This window comes from Ornithodoros turicata, chromosome 2, assembly GCF_037126465.1.
Source record: "Ornithodoros turicata isolate Travis chromosome 2, ASM3712646v1, whole genome shotgun sequence".
In the NCBI taxonomy this organism is placed as follows: Eukaryota; Metazoa; Arthropoda; class Arachnida; order Ixodida; family Argasidae; genus Ornithodoros; species Ornithodoros turicata.
In genome coordinates this window covers 109180445-109200678 of record NC_088202.1, presented here as the reverse complement: position 1 = coordinate 109200678, position 20234 = coordinate 109180445, and the positions used below count along the sequence as shown (strand labels likewise).

Below are 20234 nucleotides of genomic sequence, written 5' to 3'. Positions count from 1 at the left end.
TTATCATGTATACCGTAACAGTGCTGAAAACGTTCGTGAACTGCGTGTTACGGCTGGACCAGTGCGGAAACGTCTACAGAATGTTTGTACAGAGTACTTTGAGGATAGGGGCGAGGAGTGCAGCTTCAGACTACAATCGTCTCTCCTGTGCAAATTTGACGGTGGAGAGTCAATTACACAGAGGGCCATTTCAATCTATAGTCAGCAAAAATTATGAATGTACTAGAAGCTGTAAATAAAAAATTAGAAAGATCCATTGGTGGATCTTTTAGAAATGCGTTAGCATAAGCCTGTGATTCCTTCTTTTGCTTCCTCCTTTCGGTTCACTGGAGCATTTCTTGCATTTCTGGTGTCCAAATGCCGTCTACGACTTCCTTTGGAGGGGTGTCCTTATGGAGGGACACCAGAGGGGCCTTGTGGCCGGTGAAGTGCCACGCCATGTACAGCACTTCGTGCACGAGATGCGTCGTTTAGTAGACGTGGTCCACACACGTTTCACGATCAGTGGAGATGGAACCTTTCGGGACGGCAGAACGGAAAAGCACATAGAACGGATATCTCAGGCGAACTCGAGGTCTGTCACATCATCATGGTTGATGTGTCCCACCATGACTACCCATTCCTGAGTAAGCAAAACGCACTCCATCATGTCGTTTACAACGGTTGCCGCTTGCTTATGTGTAATCTCTGGCTGCATGTACACAGCAACGGCGTTGAGATCTGGGGGAAGGCGTACGTCACAGGACTCGCCGTATTCGTGAACGTTGCTGCGAATCTCTTAAGGTGCAACGCTGATGCCATCCTTAGCGTAGATGGCAACTCCGGCCTTTCGGTTTCCAGGGCGTTTGGCTCCAGTGATGTTGGAGAAGCCCTTGATTTGGATGGGCACATCAAGACCCATCGCGGTCTCTGAGAGGCCGAGGAGGGAGGCGTTTGTCTGCCTTCACCGACTGCACGAACGGGCGGCATAAGATGAACCTTGACACGTCAGGACGTGGGAACGCACTCTGAAGTACTCACTCTTTGCGTGCTGGAAACGATTTAAAGTCATTACTGTGCCAGAGGCGTGCGCACAAACCCAAAGGGATTTTCAACGAAATGTTTGACGAATGCTTTGTTCCCGCCGTGGAAACGTTGGAAACCCTTGAAGTGCTGGGTTTGCATCCCGTCGAGCTCGTTTTGCCCCTGCTTCCTGCTTGCGTTCCTTCATGCATACGATGCACACCACGACGTGAGCCGCGACCCCAAAGACCTCTACCCGAGAAACGTCATCATGACGTTGGTAGACAGACTGAAACGGAAACAAATCGGAAGGGGAGGGCTGGGTTCTACGAATGGGCACTTGTTCGCTGCCTCCTATTGAAAGAAAAGTAGGACCGAAGGTCGCGTCCCTTCGAGGGACCATCGTATCCCCTCAAGACCATGGCTTTCGGGCGCAACCTTGTTTGCCGCTTCGAACGTAGTTAAACTGTACCCAATTGGTGGCACTGTCGAACACTATGATATCGTTTGTTTACAAACAGGGAGATGTCTATTAGCCCTACTTCATAGTGGCTAAGAAACCTGAACATGAAAAATTTATTCAAAAATAATGTGAAAAAAAAAACTGGCAGATATGATGCAAGTTACAGTGGCATCAGATCAAAGACAGCGAGAGAGCTGTTTAGTTCCCGTGGCATCTGCTTCGAAGTCAAACCGCACGCGCATGAGTAGACCCTCTTCGTCAAAGTCTATGTGCTTTAGGATGCCGATGGCTCCATATACCATTCCGTGGGAGTCATCAGCTGCGTTCACATGAAGGCGGCAAAAGCATATGGTATCAACTTATCGCAACAAATCCCCTCCGACAGGGCCACGTCAACCAATTCACCAGTCGGGATAGGTGCGAGGAGGTGCGCTAACTTGATACGATACGCTTCTGTGGTATTTATGTAACCGCGGCTATTGAAGCTGCAAGTGATCAACGAGAAACGAGATAACAGCCGTCGCTGTAAGGTATGTCGTCATGTCTGTAATCTCGTTTCTTCGCTTAATCTCCCTGGGCTTTCGGCGACGCGACGTACAGGATCGCATCTTCACGCAATCGAGCCCATTACAGCTCTCGCTGTAAACACCAGAAGCGCAACCATCGGAAACGCTTCCCGGGTGCCCGCACGCAGCTACAATGAAAATTACAAAGCGTCCAGCAGACGGGTTAAAGTGGGAGAAACCTCACTATTGCTTGCAGCACCGTCACAGTGCGCGCTGGCCAACAACCCAGAATTTTAGCGACATGAAAGTTCGAGCGTCCACATGAGCCGAAATCGCTTCCGGGACACTACGACTGCCGGTGTACTTGGGACACACAAGGAGAACATGCTCAGTGTACTCCACGACCTAACTCTCACTGCAGTTAGGGGAAGCAGACTTTCAGAGTTTAAATAAGAGCGGGGCCGCTAGACGAAGCATTCAGCCGAAAGCCTGCGTAGAGGAGCGATGCGCTTTGCCAAGGGAGGGATGGAGGGACGCAGAAGCGTTACTTAGGGCCAACTTTGTGTAGCAGCGAGGTCCATGCAGCTCCACTTAGCCAGGAAGTGCTGCGCAATAGTTGTCTGGGTATCATGGTCATTCCTTGAAGCTTTTAGCGTAACAGATGGACATTGCTGAGATGGGAAAATGTTGATGGGTTCGGCCCTCAGCAGCGTTACCCGATAGGCCACAGCCGCCAGGAATCCATTGAAATTGGATGTCACGCGCATTGGTGGTTTTAAAATTATGTACTTCACGCGGTATACTAAAAATCACTACGGCGACTTACGCTTTTGCCCCCAGAACTTCATTGTTGTTACTGTTTTTAAATGGAATAAATGAATAAAAAATGAATACTGGCGCCAGAGACGCTCTTGATACCAGGGCTTTCGAGCCTCCTCTTCAGTCACTGTAGACGGTTCAGTGAAAGCTTTAGAGCAGGAATTGACCAAGGTTAGTTCTATTTGGATAGCGTAAGGTTCAACATATGTGCGGCAGGCATACGTACCAATCTTTGAACGTTCATCTCTGGAACGACGAACGCACACGAAGAAGCCGATGTTGTAATTAATGTATCTGTGGACAGCTTTATTCTGCTCGCAGTAAAGTATAATACACCCAGGCTTAGCTGGTGGAGAACATCCGTTGATACCGGTTTGCTCAATAAAAGACCCACGACATAAACTTTCACCTCAGGAGGCTGGAGGACCTTGATGCCTAATAACCACGCAAAGGAACAAAGTTTTAGGTCATTCCACCCATTGCCGGTTAAAGCGAAGCGTTTTTTTTTTTTTTTTTTTGACAATATACTCCTTGTATGTTTATTACACGTACGCTTGTCTCGCCTTTTTTTTAGGTTTCACCGCTTGGTGCTTATGTTTATTTTCTTCTATTGGGCTAGCGGCTACTGACCGCATCCAAACGAACATTTTCATCTTATTAGCCCATCTCGCTCGGACCTCTTTCCTAATTTCGTGCACAACAAACCCGCCGGGACCGTAACAGAGAAATCGCATTACCCCTAAACAGCTAATCGAAAGACGCGGAAAGGAAATAAAACAATTTTATGGTGGACAATCCACCTAATCTACTTTCTTTTCTCTTTCCCTCGTCACCGTGAACATCGCGCTGTCTAGGTATTTGCGTTGGGCGGGTGTGGTGTCGTTTGGCGCGCTCAGGTTCAGATAGCTGTACTTGTTAGAGAATTTTACAACGTGAACGAGCCGTAATGAAGGGAATGCACGTGCCAATGTCCGCCTAGAAAATCGTACTTGATTACAGTTTTGGACGATCATGTCAGGGCAAAGGCGCATTTTCTTTTTGTGTACACTTGCCACACACGAAAATGAAGCTGTACGTCTACTTGCCGGCCAAATGTCGCTCCGTGCCGCCACCTATAAGCAGAGCAGGTATACTGAGGCGTGATTATTTCCCTGAGCTTGTGCACGCGTATTGTCATTCAACGTTTTGTGCTTAGAAAAGGCAAGCGTAGAACGCGTGTCATCGACACGTGTTCATCTCTTGCATCCCTTCTGTACTGATGCTCGTACTTCTCCACTGGTAATCTGCAAATGTGTTTTGCGTGTCATCGTTCGCCAAGATCTGTATAGCAATGGACGCTTCTGTAGCGTGTGTGTGTAACACAACCTACAACTAACCGACACCTCAATTCGCAGCTGCTTCAACCTGGGGACATTCACGTTAGACACTGCGTGTAAACCACCGTCTGGTGCTGACTTTGAGGATCACCATTTTGCATCACATCTAACGATGAGACATTTCTACATCAAGCACATCCCTATAAAAGCCCAAGTGTGGCGCTAATTTGGGACAAACTATTCAACTCACCACACCCTTTTCGTACTGCGTAACACCAACAACAACAAGAAATAAGTGATGATGATGTTGTGGGAAACATCAACGAAGCAATGAAACACAACTTGTATTTCCGAACACAAGCCAAAGCCGTCCTAAGGCCGACTTGCACGATACGATTGCACAATAACCGCAGAAAATTTAGGGGCGGAGTTTACGTACGTGCCCTCGTTCTTTAGCTACGCACATAATGCTAATGATTGATTCTAATGCACAAATGTTATGCACTTCAAAGCTCTAAAGCAATATTCTAAATAAAAAAAAAGAAGTGAGAAGTGAATTAGAAGAGATCTATTCTATATCCCACAGTGAAAAATATCTCGTCTCTGGCTTTATCACCCAACCTCAGGAGCTTCAGTCCCTGTCTTCCAGCTCCCCCGTGGAAGGTGCCCATCTCGTACCCATCCCAGAATGGCCCTGCGCATAGCGTCCAAGCCGGGATATTGTGGTTGCATTGCGTGCATTGAGAGCTAGCAGAAGCATATCATGGTTATCATCCCTCTCGTACTCAGCATAACGGAAAACAAAGAGAATCAAAGACAACCATGCTATAGTACACATGAATTCATCCGGCTGAGTATTCCATGGAGTGCATGGGTTTGACCACGTTGATATTTTTATAATTCTTAGCATAAGGCAATGCTTAATACATACGGCATGTCTTCCCTTTCTCGACAATTAGCCGACATTGAAGGAGTCCCATGTCGAAATATCTTAGCTATAGAAAAAATGTATAACTGAAGTTCCAGTTGTCGGCTCTTACAAAGATGTTAATGAGCAATTTATCCTTCATGGCGATGTGTGCAAGTATATTGAAATCCCAGTTTAGTTTTTTTTCCTATTGTATCATGTGCAGGAGTACGCTATTCATATGCCCGACGTATTTAGATGGAGTACCAAGGAGCGTACGGGTCAATGTGGATGCTGAACCTTCTTCATGTCATTTAATTAGAAAAAGTGTATTGTGTGATACACAAAAGCCCAAGCCGTTAGATCCGAAGAATTTTATTAGATGTTGACAAGTCATCCGTGCGTTGCCAAAATGAGAGCTGCGGTGTCCAACTTGTGCGATACACCCAGCCTTGACATGATGTGGCACGGCTAAAGCGACAGTCGCGTCCGGAAATGTGCGTAATAAAACAAGCCCCACCATGTTTGACATTTTTCGACTGTCTATTTGGCAATTTTCTCTCCCGAAAAATGGATAGATATTACATAACCGAGTCATATAGATTGTCAATGCCTCTGCAGCTGGGAGAGCCCCAGAAGGAATAGCATCAGGGTAACGTACTTTTGTACACCAATCAGAGGGAAGCGCGCAGCTGACTGCTAGCTGCCGAGCTCGTACGTACTGCTCCGCGCTTCCAGAAGACTGTCGCTCAGGTGGCTCAGCTTTGTGAAAGGCGTCCCATTATTGGTCGGTTACAATGTGCTTTTTCTCGTTTTGACAGAAAAGGATTTTCGTGGCGGTTTACTTAATCAAACTGCACAAAAACTACGTCAGTAGTTCGTATGGGACTTCCGGTATCATGAACACTGATCAACGAGAAATAAAATGCCGCAGTAGGACGAAGGCGACCGTCCCTTTGAAGACAAGGGGCCTGTGCGTTGGCTTCTGTTGGAGCTATTTCTCAGTCAGACACCGGAAGCTTCAGTTCTACCGGCAACGTCCTGGAGTGGAGCCTCGGGTTGAGGAACTCCCATGCACATCCGGCCCTCCGGTACAGTCCATCATCGACGATCAGGACTCATGTTGAGGAATACCATCTCCTCTACATTTAGTGACCCGAACATGTCTTGACATCGATGATGATTGCTGTGCAGTGTTTTCGTTTTCGATAATCGATTAAAAGCGTACAAACCGTTGCCAGCATGTTTTATTGTGTCTACATAATGAGACAACACCAATTGGAAAACAAATAAAAAGGCACACAACACAAAATATAAAAACACAACACCACGATTAGCTAACTCTTAAAATATTGGTTTGAGGGCCAAAGGTGCCAATTGGAAAGATGCAGGGCGCCTTTGCGAAACACTCCGGCGAAATGCGTCCACCAAGGTACAGCCCCGCAGACAAAAGTTTACGGAAGACACAAGCAACATACATTACACACCCTTTCTACAATTACGCTCATCTTCAAGATCACCACTGCTTTTCCCCCACGGAAATCACACAACCCTTTACCACAGCACTTCGCACGTAAATACAATTAATGTCGCTTCGTCAGTTCATCTGGGCGAAAGGAGCTCCGGGCGTTCCTCAGTCTTGGAAGACATTCCACTGCAAGGCAACCAGTCCGGGAAGCTCATTGCGAAAACAATATAGCCTGCGCCACTCTGTCCAGGAACGGCCGCAGAACGCCTGTGGGCATGCATGCATGCATTGGTTCTTTGTTGTTGTTTCTCTTTTAGTCTTTTTTATGAGCATTTGTCCCGAAGTAATATGCAACGCTGACTGGGACCGAGACACCCTCATTAGGCAATGGCAAAAATGTACGTCGAAACCGGTCTGCGAATCATCGGCTGCCTCATCATTCTTGTTATCTGTAATGGATGCGACCGGGACTGCATTATAGATGATCGTAAGGTATAGAGGGTCCATTGGAGTTAAGTAGGTGAAATATCCATTGGGGTTATCAGCGGATCGGGGCATTTCTCTGAATAGTGCACAACAACTACCTTGTGGTTTTCTTCGCTTATTTCCTTTGTCACGCATTCAGTGACTGCTTTGGAAGTTAGCTGATACACTTGGTACGAGATTTAACGTCGATTGTCGCAAGAAGAGCGGTTTTCGCGCACCCTGCTACACAATGTCCAAGTCAGCGAGGAAGATAAATTATATACTTCCGGCATTCAGTACAGCGATGAACTGTCAGCAGCTCAGACACGACGTCGTTAGTGAACGAGATGTACAATTTTTCCTGTCGTTTCTGAATCACATAATGGTCAACATCGGGTATCGTCCGCAACTGTTCTTTGCTCTCTTTCGGGGTTGTCGAAATTCTACGGCCGTAGGACCCACAATTCAAGGAACGAACGTGCATTCGAACAAGCTTTCGACGCTGTCGACCACCCTATGATGTTAACAAAGTTCGAGTGCTACGCGGCTTTCGCGGATCTGCTTATGAGTCATGACGTTCTTACCAGTTACTTAATGGATAGCCAACAGGTTGTCACCATGAATAATATGTCATCCTCATTACAGTACACATATGTGCAGGTGTTCCACAGGGGTCAGTGCTTGGTCCATTATTGGCCCTTCCCCCCGACAACAAGATCTTCAGAGATACCAAGGTACCAAGAGGTACCAAGGTACGCAGACAATACGTGCCGTATTTTAACTGCCGATAACGCTATCTAACTGAAACAAGTGCAAACAATGAAGTAATGATGCTTTCAAACTGGTTTTCCTGTAATAAACTAACCATTAAATATTAGTGAAATATCTGTTGACAGTTGTTACGTAGAACAATCGTCTTCTTTAAATATCTAGGAGTTTTCTTAGACAATCACCTGCACTGGCAAAACCGAATTCATGCTTTGTGGTGGTTGACAAGGTCAAGGACAACAAGGCGAAGGTCGCGGTGTTTCTGCGCTCGAAGAGGGTGTAGTTCTGCTTTTGGCTCATTTGCATAGCTAAATTTGACAATTTATATCTCAAAGTACGTTCGCTTCTCAGGGTGTTAGGACACAGACTGTGGATTTGAATAATGACTGGTTCCAATCTGATATCTCGCTTTTCGCCGAAAACATCTAATTAGTAAGTTGATTAATGAATATTAGCTAATTAGTCGTGCAGTAGTTGCATACGCTGTCATACAGGATGTTCACGTGGCCTGTATTACCCACCTCCTAAAAGGGCATATATTTTGCTCCGCTAGGTTTTTAAAGTAAAAATGATGTAATGAATTTAAAAAAAATAAACATCCTGTATTACTTATAGTGTAGGCACTGCTGCAACCCCATAATACATACATATATATATATATATATATAAAATGAAAAAAATAGCCAGAGCTCTTTGGCTGCACGTATAGCATATGTTTGTAACTCAAACGTCGCCATGCCAGTACTGGACAGCTGTTTCGGCCTTGTTGGGCCTCATCAACAGTACGCAGGCAGGCAACGTTTGAGTGGATGGCGTCAGAAGGTCACGTAACACGTGATTCCTCCCGTCAGGGTGAGATAACTCACTCACTGAAAGCCCAGTGCAAAGCCAGTGAAGTATAAAATGAAAAAAAATAGCCAGAGCTCTTTGGCTGCACGTATAGCATATGTTTGTAACTCAAACGTCGCCATGCCAGTACTGGACAGCTGTTTCGGCCTTGTTGGGCCTCATCAACAGTACGCAGGCAGGCAACGTTTGAGTGGATGGCGTCAGAAGGTCACGTAACACGTGATTCCTCCCGTCAGGGTGAGATAACTCACTCACTGAAAGCCCAGTGCAAAGCCAGTGAAGTATAAAATGAAAAAAAATAGCCAGAGCTCTTTGGCTGCACGTATAGCATATGTTTGTAACTCAAACGTCGCCATGCCAGTACTGGACAGCTGTTTCGGCCTTGTTGGGCCTCATCAACAGTACGCAGGCAGGCAACGTTTGAGTGGATGGCGTCAGAAGGTCACGTAACACGTGATTCCTCCCGTCAGGGTGAGATAACTCACTCACTGAAAGCCCAGTGCAAAGCCAGTGAAGTATAAAATGAAAAAAAATAGCCAGAGCTCTTTGGCTGCACGTATAGCATATGTTTGTAACTCAAACGTCGCCATGCCAGTACTGGACAGCTGTTTCGGCCTTGTTGGGCCTCATCAACAGTACGCAGGCAGGCAACGTTTGAGTGGATGGCGTCAGAAGGTCACGTAACACGTGATTCCTCCCGTCAGGGTGAGATAACTCACTCACTGAAAGCCCAGTGCAAAGCCAGTGAAGTATAAAATGAAAAAAAATAGCCAGAGCTCTTTGGCTGCACGTATAGCATATGTATGTGAGGCCCAACAAGGCCGAAACAGCTGTCCAGTACTGGCATGGCGACGTTTGAGTTACAAACATATGCTATACGTGCAGCCAAAGAGCTCTGGCTATTTTTTTTCATTTTATACTTCACTGGCTTTGCACTGGGCTTTCAGTGAGTGAGTTATCTCACCCTGACGGGAGGAATCACGTGTTACGTGACCTTCTGACGCCATCCACTCAAACGTTGCCTGCCTGCGTACTGTTGATGAGGCCCAACAAGGCCGAAACAGCTGTCCAGTACTGGCATGGCGACGTTTGAGTTACAAACATATGCTATACGTGCAGCCAAAGAGCTCTGGCTATTTTTTTTCATTTTATACTTCACTGGCTTTGCACTGGGCTTTCAGTGAGTGAGTTATCTCACCCTGACGGGAGGAATCACGTGTTACGTGACCTTCTGACGCCATCCACTCAAACGTTGCCTGCCTGCGTACTGTTGATGAGGCCCAACAAGGCCGAAACAGCTGTCCAGTACTGGCATGGCGACGTTTGAGTTACAAACATATGCTATACGTGCAGCCAAAGAGCTCTGGCTATTTTTTTTCATTTTATACTTCACTGGCTTTGCACTGGGCTTTCAGTGAGTGAGTTATCTCACCCTGACGGGAGGAATCACGTGTTACGTGACCTTCTGACGCCATCCACTCAAACGTTGCCTGCCTGCGTACTGTTGATGAGGCCCAACAAGGCCGAAACAGCTGTCCAGTACTGGCATGGCGACGTTTGAGTTACAAACATATGCTATACGTGCAGCCAAAGAGCTCTGGCTATTTTTTTTTCATTTTATACTTCACTGGCTTTGCACTGGGCTTTCAGTGAGTGAGTTATCTCACCCTGACGGGAGGAATCACGTGTTACGTGACCTTCTGACGCCATCCACTCAAACGTTGCCTGCCTGCGTACTGTTGATGAGGCCCAACAAGGCCGAAACAGCTGTCCAGTACTGGCATGGCGACGTTTGAGTTACAAACATATGCTATACGTGCAGCCAAAGAGCTCTGGCTATTTTTTTTCATTTTATACTTCACTGGCTTTGCACTGGGCTTTCAGTGAGTGAGTTATCTCACCCTGACGGGAGGAATCACGTGTTACGTGACCTTCTGACGCCATCCACTCAAACGTTGCCTGCCTGCGTACTGTTGATGAGGCCCAACAAGGCCGAAACAGCTGTCCAGTACTGGCATGGCGACGTTTGAGTTACAAACATATGCTATACGTGCAGCCAAAGAGCTCTGGCTATTTTTTTTCATTTTATACTTCACTGGCTTTGCACTGGGCTTTCAGTGAGTGAGTTATCTCACCCTGACGGGAGGAATCACGTGTTACGTGACCTTCTGACGCCATCCACTCAAACGTTGCCTGCCTGCGTACTGTTGATGAGGCCCAACAAGGCCGAAACAGCTGTCCAGTACTGGCATGGCGACGTTTGAGTTACAAACATATGCTATACGTGCAGCCAAAGAGCTCTGGCTATTTTTTTTCATTTTATACTTCACTGGCTTTGCACTGGGCTTTCAGTGAGTGAGTTATCTCACCCTGACGGGAGGAATCACGTGTTACGTGACCTTCTGACGCCATCCACTCAAACGTTGCCTGCCTGCGTACTGTTGATGAGGCCCAACAAGGCCGAAACAGCTGTCCAGTACTGGCATGGCGACGTTTGAGTTACAAACATATGCTATACGTGCAGCCAAAGAGCTCTGGCTATTTTTTTTCATTTTATACTTCACTGGCTTTGCACTGGGCTTTCAGTGAGTGAGTTATCTCACCCTGACGGGAGGAATCACGTGTTACGTGACCTTCTGACGCCATCCACTCAAACGTTGCCTGCCTGCGTACTGTTGATGAGGCCCAACAAGGCCGAAACAGCTGTCCAGTACTGGCATGGCGACGTTTGAGTTACAAACATATGCTATACGTGCAGCCAAAGAGCTCTGGCTATTTTTTTTCATTTTATACTTCACTGGCTTTGCACTGGGCTTTCAGTGAGTGAGTTATCTCACCCTGACGGGAGGAATCACGTGTTACGTGACCTTCTGACGCCATCCACTCAAACGTTGCCTGCCTGCGTACTGTTGATGAGGCCCAACAAGGCCGAAACAGCTGTCCAGTACTGGCATGGCGACGTTTGAGTTACAAACATATGCTATACGTGCAGCCAAAGAGCTCTGGCTATTTTTTTTCATTTTATACTTCACTGGCTTTGCACTGGGCTTTCAGTGAGTGAGTTATCTCACCCTGACGGGAGGAATCACGTGTTACGTGACCTTCTGACGCCATCCACTCAAACGTTGCCTGCCTGCGTACTGTTGATGAGGCCCAACAAGGCCGAAACAGCTGTCCAGTACTGGCATGGCGACGTTTGAGTTACAAACATATGCTATACGTGCAGCCAAAGAGCTCTGGCTATTTTTTTTCATTTTATACTTCACTGGCTTTGCACTGGGCTTTCAGTGAGTGAGTTATCTCACCCTGACGGGAGGAATCACGTGTTACGTGACCTTCTGACGCCATCCACTCAAACGTTGCCTGCCTGCGTACTGTTGATGAGGCCCAACAAGGCCGAAACAGCTGTCCAGTACTGGCATGGCGACGTTTGAGTTACAAACATATGCTATACGTGCAGCCAAAGAGCTCTGGCTATTTTTTTTCATTTTATACTTCACTGGCTTTGCACTGGGCTTTCAGTGAGTGAGTTATCTCACCCTGACGGGAGGAATCACGTGTTACGTGACCTTCTGACGCCATCCACTCAAACGTTGCCTGCCTGCGTACTGTTGATGAGGCCCAACAAGGCCGAAACAGCTGTCCAGTACTGGCATGGCGACGTTTGAGTTACAAACATATGCTATACGTGCAGCCAAAGAGCTCTGGCTATTTTTTTTCATTTTATACTTCACTGGCTTTGCACTGGGCTTTCAGTGAGTGAGTTATCTCACCCTGACGGGAGGAATCACGTGTTACGTGACCTTCTGACGCCATCCACTCAAACGTTGCCTGCCTGCGTACTGTTGATGAGGCCCAACAAGGCCGAAACAGCTGTCCAGTACTGGCATGGCGACGTTTGAGTTACAAACATATATATATATATATATATATATATATATATATATAATAAACGCTCTCCTTTTAAAACAAAGCATAGTTTGATAACTTCTCACCCTCCTGCACAAAATGAACCACATCACTCAGTCTGTCTTTATCTAATTACAATACGCTAGGAATATGGAATAATTAGAAAACATCATCGATCAACTACGAACAGGGCGCCCAAAAACCGAATAAGGGAGGCATGAAGCGCTCCGTCCAACATCTGCAAGCAAATTGCGATGGAGTATTGAATCGAGGCCGTCTGGCGCTAGAGCCGATGGAATATGGGCAGTCATGCAGAAGAAGTGCAGTGCAGCGAGAGACCACCACAATGGAATCAGCGGTCTGCACGGCCGGATAAATAGACGTGCTGGGGTCAGCTGCGTCGTTTGATAACGGAGTGCGCCGGTGTGACCCAACGCAACGCGGACCAGCATACTGTTGTCGGCGTTGGCAAAGCTGGACGACACTCATGGACAGCTTGGAGCTCCAAATTAATGAATCTTTCGCCCGTGACACAGTTTGCCTACGCACTACAAAAGAGGAGATGCAGGAGTTCCCGAGAGGTACAAGATTGCATTCGTGAGTCTCACAATGGCACAACATTTTCACCCACTGGAAGGTAATAGGACACATCCGCTTTACTTAATAGCAAGTTTTGGTATACCGTACGCTATCGCCTTTGCGTACGTAAGAACCACGTTGGTGGTTCTGCTCACGTGCAAGACAAACTGAGTTTTGCGCATTGCGCAGAACCACCACGCTATCGCTTACGCACTCAAAGGGCGATATCGTACGATATATGAAAACTCACTAATATGTGCACTCAGCTTTCGCAAGTGAATATGTGTATAGTTGCTGCCTTCTGAGTCTCGCGGACGAAAGCCTGATTCACACTGCCTGCATTTACGGTTGCGCTTGCGTGTTACGTCCGCTGACCACCGAATCGTTAGAGAGTTTTAGTACATCGCACGCTATCTCCCTTACGTACGTAAGGGATAGCGTTGATGGTTTTGCGCACGCCCATAACAGAAAGAGAGCTTCGCGCAGTGCGCAGAACCACCAACGCTAACCCTTACGTACGCACAGGCGATAGCGTACGATGTACTAAAACTCTTTATTGCAACGGAAAATCCTTCAGCGTGGAACGAAGGCACATGTAAGACGTCGTACGCAGCCGTAAACGCTGTAATGTGAATCAGCCTTAGATCGTTAAACGTGTGTAAAAATTCGAAATGCATGCAACTGGCCGTATATCATCCCAATGCTGACAACCAGATTTCCAACGACCTTCCCACTTTTACGGATGTGCCGTGGCAAGGAAAAACTTGGGATCGGATAACAACTGACAGCAAATAATAACTGATGCGCGAATAACGCAGGACATGATCAAACTTCACACTTTTCCTGCAGCCAACACATCAAGAGTACGAGAAAGTCACCTTGAGGATTTTAAGTACAGCTTTTTTCACGGTATGTGTGTGAGTGGAATTCCATTGATGATTACGTTCGAGAGTTGCCTCGAAGCCATTTCTTTAATTCGCTCCTGCTATAGCCTCTGACTGAGGCTGCGGTACGCAGAAATAAGTAAGGAAGAAGGTTATTCGAGCACCCATTTCGAGTGCGAGCACCCACATCAGTCATTTTACGACACGTCTTGTATTCCGCACTACCGTCACATCATTCTTTCACTCATTACGCGAACAATCATTGCATTTTCTAGTCGTGTCGCAAAAATGCATGACATAACATGCATACGGAACGTTACTATCGCAGCTACGAACCTCACAAACTTAAACCATGACGTGGAGAACGCTCTAATCTCCATTACCGGAATATAATCGCTCAACTGTCGCATCCGCTCTATAGAACTCTGAAATAGGGGTGGTGCAGTCTCGAGTTTTGAAGACTGCGAATATCTAATCACTGCAATGGTCGTCACGCACATACCTCTTTGGAACCTCGTTGTATTTTGCACGCTGCACTAATTATTGCTGGATCCATAATTCGTACTTTACGGTACCCAAACATGCCTTCCTACAAGCGCTATATATCCTATATTTTGGTATCAGTCTCTGGTCCAGACAAACACACAGAGAAAACGTCCACTGACGATAGCATAAATGTCTTGTTCAGAAGAGCTGACGAGACGCTTGGTAATGACGCATTTTAATAGCGTTCGTAAAACGCGTACACCTTTACTGCCCTTCTGATTATAACTCAAGAAAGACATATTAAGGCACGAGTACCTTCTGAAGATGTACCTTCCGAACGTCCTACGTCTCAGCAAAGAGCCGCTCAATACCTCTTCGTCTTGATCGATCAATCGATTTCGCTGTGCCTCGTGAGGTGAGTTTATAGAGACCACTCCAAATGACGTTATGTGCTCGGCATTGATCATTCGAACTACTCAAAGGGGTTGAGATTTGGCAGCTCCTAGCTGGTAATTCTGTTTCTGTCATTCCCTTGAAACGCTAACGATTATATTGAGCAAAATGCGCTATAGCCGCCGTTCACAATATGATACAAGTTTAAAGCTAAGCATTCGAATAATCTTCCAAGTGTGAGTTCCAGGATGTCTTTAGGTCTCTATACACTTTAAGTGTGTTGGGGGGGGGGGGCAATAAAGAAAACCTTGGAGTATTTCTGGTTCTTTTGGCGACCACAGGCATTGCCACATCCATTAGTATCATTTGGAACTGAATGCAGGGAGGTTTTTGCGGAGTGTAGGTCTTATTTGCGTTGCCAGGAGGTAAAGTTCGGTGTCAGTGGACCAAAATGGGGACTAATTGGCATTTCGGAGAATAGAAGCTGTAATTTATCACAGATTTACGCCTTTTGTTTCTTAGAGTCCCCTGGAAGTCATAACTGCACAGGAAGACTGCACAAGGTGCAGAATACTAAACCAAGTTGTCCATTGTCTTTCGCGTCAGACACAAAGCAACGACATTTAAATTTTGAATGATGATATCACGGGGTGCTTCCCCGCCAGAACTACGGGCCCTACACCAGCGCATGTGGGTTAATGTGATTTGATAGATAACACGTGTTACACTGGCAGCCCACTGGCATATCAATGTATGCCGCCAACTGGTGTTGAACTTACGTCTCTCCCATCGCTCACACTTAAGAGATTACACGTAACGATTTGACGTTATGCAGAGCCGTAGCGACGGTGTGGGGGGGAGGAAGCCGCCCCGGGCGCATTCGCGAGAGGGGGCGCCGAACGGCAGGCCCTGGCAGGTTGGCTGGGCAGGTTAAAGCAGGAACGAATAAAATTTGAATTTACGATCTCGGCAGTGCAAATAAGCGTTTGCATTCCCTTGTTTACAGGGCTTCTGACGGCTGCGGGGGAGGGGCGCTTCAGATTTACTCTGCCCTGGGCGCAAACTTGCCTCGCTACGGCTCTGACGTTATGGTTTCGGGTAGAGTGAAATGTTAATTTACCTGTAATTATTAGTTACATTATTTAATAAAATAACTTAATTAAATTCAGCTAAAAGGGCCTCGCCAAATCCTCGCAAACCACTCCACTGAGGGACCCTTACGATGGAAATATGAGAGGCGTCGTGTTGGGTTCGTCTGTTTGTGTGTTCCAGCCCCCCAAAGAACAGTTACTTTCCATCCGGAACCCCTCCCCCTGCATCTTTTTACTTGCATTTCCTTCCATCGAAAACACTAAAGTTATGACTTATGAATTATCCCGCTATTCTAACGCGCTAACCCAAGATGATCATGATGATAATTGAGGTTTTTGGCGCAAAAGCGACTCCCAAGCAGCACGATGTACTGAAAGTTGGAGGTAACGTTGCGTAGACGAGCTATCTGTCTGCCTACTGAGAGTGAAGACTGCGTAGAAATGAACGGTACCTGTATGCGAAATGAAGCCCCCGTTCTGCTGGTGAGACCCCACACATGTGCAGCTGCACTTTCAGTAAATTGCCATGCTTAAGATATAACGTACACTCACTCAATGATACAAGTTTACTATGCTACAATTTACGGAAGACACAAAAGATAAAACTGGGTGCTAATATAATTGTCTGAGACCACGTTAAGGATAATGTTACGCTGATGCTGAATTCTTTCAGCTTGTTTAAGGATTTTCAATCACTGTTGCCGCACATGCCAAAATTGCAAGAAACAATCTGCGAAAAAAAAAGTAAATACGAAGCCCCCATTTCCGTAAACGTAGAAAAAAGAAGAACCGAACAAAGAGAAGACAATAGACCGTGGATTGTCGCATCCGCTAAATCGCTGCTTTGCTTGAAAAGCTGTACTAGAATGCGAAGCTCGCGTCAACAGTTGACACCGAACGAAAAAGGAGTGGCGTTCAAGAATTCAACAATCACAGTAAGCAACTACATCGCTTGTCAAAAGTATCTAAAGTAAGCATGACTGATTAGAAATAGTATTCAGCTCGAGCCATTCGTGTGTCATCCCCATATCATCGTCATCATGTATCTCTCTCTCTCGTGTGTCTAGTCTTCATGGCTGCATAGAGCAATACGTTGGCAAAACGTTTCTGCCGCCAAATTCGTAGTATTACACGCGTTATGAGATGTTAATCAAAATCAAAACATCAGTCAAATCAAAACAAGTGACCAAAAACAGTGACTGAGCGTGCACAAAATACACACTGACGTACACAGCGGAGCTGCTAGTAGCGGCGCTACCCGATTCCCAACTTCTTTTCAACAACGGGGTAGCGACACGAAAACATAGCAGTGGAAAGAGCGAAAAGGTGAAGCGCCTGTGAAGGCTGTTTCTTTCTTTATTTACTTGGCATTCAGGCAGATATGTATGGCGACCCTCTTCAATGTAAGTTGCTCGTACAAGATAAGCGTATGACCCAGAAAAGAAAAGAGATGAGGGAGCGTTGTGGCACTTCACTATTACCAAACACACGCTATTATCTGATATCGAGTAATGTGGACAATGAGGCCAGTGCTCAGTTGTACGAGGAATTCCAGAGCTACTGGGCGCGCGCGTTGAGGACATATTTCAGCTTATGTGTGTGTGTGTGTATGTATGTTTGCTCTCTACATTATTGTTCGCAGCAGGCGAACAATATGTTTCGTGTGGAGCAGTCAGTAACTCGCACAGATATCGGAACCAGAACAAAATACATGCGGGGTTATTTCGCGCAACATGCGTTAACCTTAACATTCTTTCGGCATGAATTGAACACAGGCAAACAGCGTTGCCTTTCTTCTTCCGGTGGAATGCGTTGTCACGCACAAGTGAGTGAATCGCTCCGGTCGAATTTCGGATCATTTCAATTGAGACATGTCGCGTAGCGGGTACAACATTGATATTATGTCATGAAAGAAACACAACAAAACTACCAAATTACGGTTACGTACGGTTAACTGGCACCTAAATTTATACTTCGAGAGGATTCTAGACACACGCTTCTTGGAGCGCGATGCCTTTTCAGCGTAGTCATCATCACTATTAAACCGCACTTTGGGTGACACATCTGCACAAAATCTGCACGTTGGGTGACACATAAGCAAGGTATTTCAGATACCGGTGACCCGGTATCAAAAATGAATTGTTTTAAACGTTTAATACTTTCTTTACGAAACAACAATGGCCTTTAAGGAGTGCAGAAAAATACACTATAGGTATTATTGCGGACTTCGATACTTCATAAAATTAAAAATAAATCTGTGTTGCTATCGTGAAGCACATTGCTTATTTCATGCAGATATGACTCATCATTTCGCGCTTAGACTGAATTTCGGAAATGATAAGACTTACCTGAAATGATTGGGGTAAATCCTTAAAAGTCACACAACTTCCGGATGCAACACAAGATTTCCTATGTACAGCCGCACCAAGTTACGCCACAACAATGCACACTTGAGCTCCCAGGCAGACGTCACAAGCACATACAACCACTAGAGCGAAGAAAAACAATAGCCGACGGGAGACGCACAAGCACGTCGAGGAAGATGGTGACAGGTGACGAGTGCCACGGGCCCTACTCGCGAATTCCACAGTTGGCAGCTCGGAAGCGATACCCAATGAGTGATGGAGGAAATATCTTCTCCCTTTCTCTCAGCCTTAGGGTATCCCAAATCAGGCAGTCCAGAAGACTTACGTCAGTATAGCTCGCGAAGAATGACTCTCGGAAATCACAGTTCGCGTCGTCGCAAACAGCACACCTCAAAGCACTGAATGATTGCACCGTAACACCTGAGAGTAAGAATGGGTAATGAGCTGGGGTGTACACTTACGGGACGCTAAACAATGAAGTTATATTTAATGCGATTATACACGTGGGGCACTCGAGTGGCCGGGATTAGGAAAACGTTATTTAACCATTTTACGATTTCAGTTTACGTCTGATCGTTCCCTCTCATTTACAAATTTGAAGTTGAATTTAATTCACACGGGGTGTCATTATCAACTCCACTTTCACCTCCACAGTCGTCAAGCTTCTTCATCCGAGCTGCCGAGTTCACGCGCGCACTCCATCCTCACTGTCCAGTCTAGCAGCACGTCATCACCGTTGGCATCTGCCACATCGCGCACCAATCAGCCGAGCGAAGCACAATATCAAAAATTTGGCACACGCCCGCAATCAGGCAAAGTGAGCAAAGTAACCTCCCACAGAAGCTCCTTCGGGGCAGTCCGTTTGGCACAAAACGGCGCAGCCGTACACGCGCACGCGTGCGGAACCTATTGCTACGGAGCAGCAGTGCCCAGCGTGCGTACCAGCCAGGCAGGGCAACTGAATGAGTGGAGCTTGCTCGCCCAGGCCGTGCTCTGAAGGAGCGCGAAGCGGAGTGAAAGCGGAGGGAAAATCCCCCAGTTCCTGCTGGGTCTCTCCCTTCGCCTTTAATTGATCCTGGGCCGGTCGCCGATGGGAGCGCCGCGCGCCTCTCTTCCGCATCCCATGCTGCAAACAGCCCGCACGAACCCACACTCCTGGAACAGCACTCGATTGAGTCATAACCATCAATCTGCTGCTCGTAATTAGGTTTCACTGTGAGAAGGGTGGGATTGATAACAGTGTGAAAGAACTCCTCGCTCCGAGGTCAGAGGGTCTGCCGCGTTCGTAACAGTTACTGATGGTTTGATAAAGCGACGGTTTGTCTGATGAATGTGATACGGTTGTTTCTGTTGAAAAAGCCCGGAATGCTGGGCTGATGGGCAGTGGGGGTGTGCACAGTCGGATGACACGCAATGGGAAATATGAAGGACGAAGATAACAGGGCGCCCGGATCAAGGACGAGATAAAATGGGAAGCGACCATGAAGACGTCGGTGTTGTATGCTACCTCGCACTGCGGAAGTATTCGATAATTTGTCTCTGCGAATGAAATCGACAAGAAATCTCCTACGCAATAATTGTAATAATAATTTGTGGCTTTACGTCGCGAGACAACTACGAACATGAGTGACAGTGATCGGCCTCTGGATTAATTTGCCCACCTGAGGGTTCTGTAATATCCGCCGACCTCCGCACACGGTGCACCGTACGGAACGTCTCCCACTGAGTCTAAGCAACTTGGACCCTGCCACCGAGTTGCGGGAGTCCTTCGGCCGGGTTTGAACCCGTACCATGGGGCAGAGGCGGAGAGTTTTCATTTTCCCAGGGGGGGCAAGGGCGCACCGCGAAATAAGTACTCTGGCGGGGGTGGGGGTGGGGGTATATGTTTATTAAGAAAAAAAAGAAAGGTAAGACAGATGGATGTCGGCGTGTTATTCCAAAAAAAGTGAAAGGGGGAAGACAA

At 46.7% G+C, this 20234-nt stretch overlaps 1 protein-coding gene across 3 annotated transcripts in view; it reads right to left on the bottom strand.

The window, feature by feature from the left end:
• Window positions 1–19295, bottom strand: part of LOC135385943 (hemicentin-2-like) — a 1123122-nt gene extending 1103827 nt beyond the window's left edge. For all 3 annotated transcript variants that reach the window (XM_064615587.1, XM_064615589.1, XM_064615588.1), the window contains exon 1: window positions 18254–19295. The gene's annotated coding sequence lies outside the window, so the exon portion shown is untranslated. The remainder of the gene's footprint in view (window positions 1–18253) is intronic.
• Window positions 19296–20234: the final 939 nt, after the last annotated feature.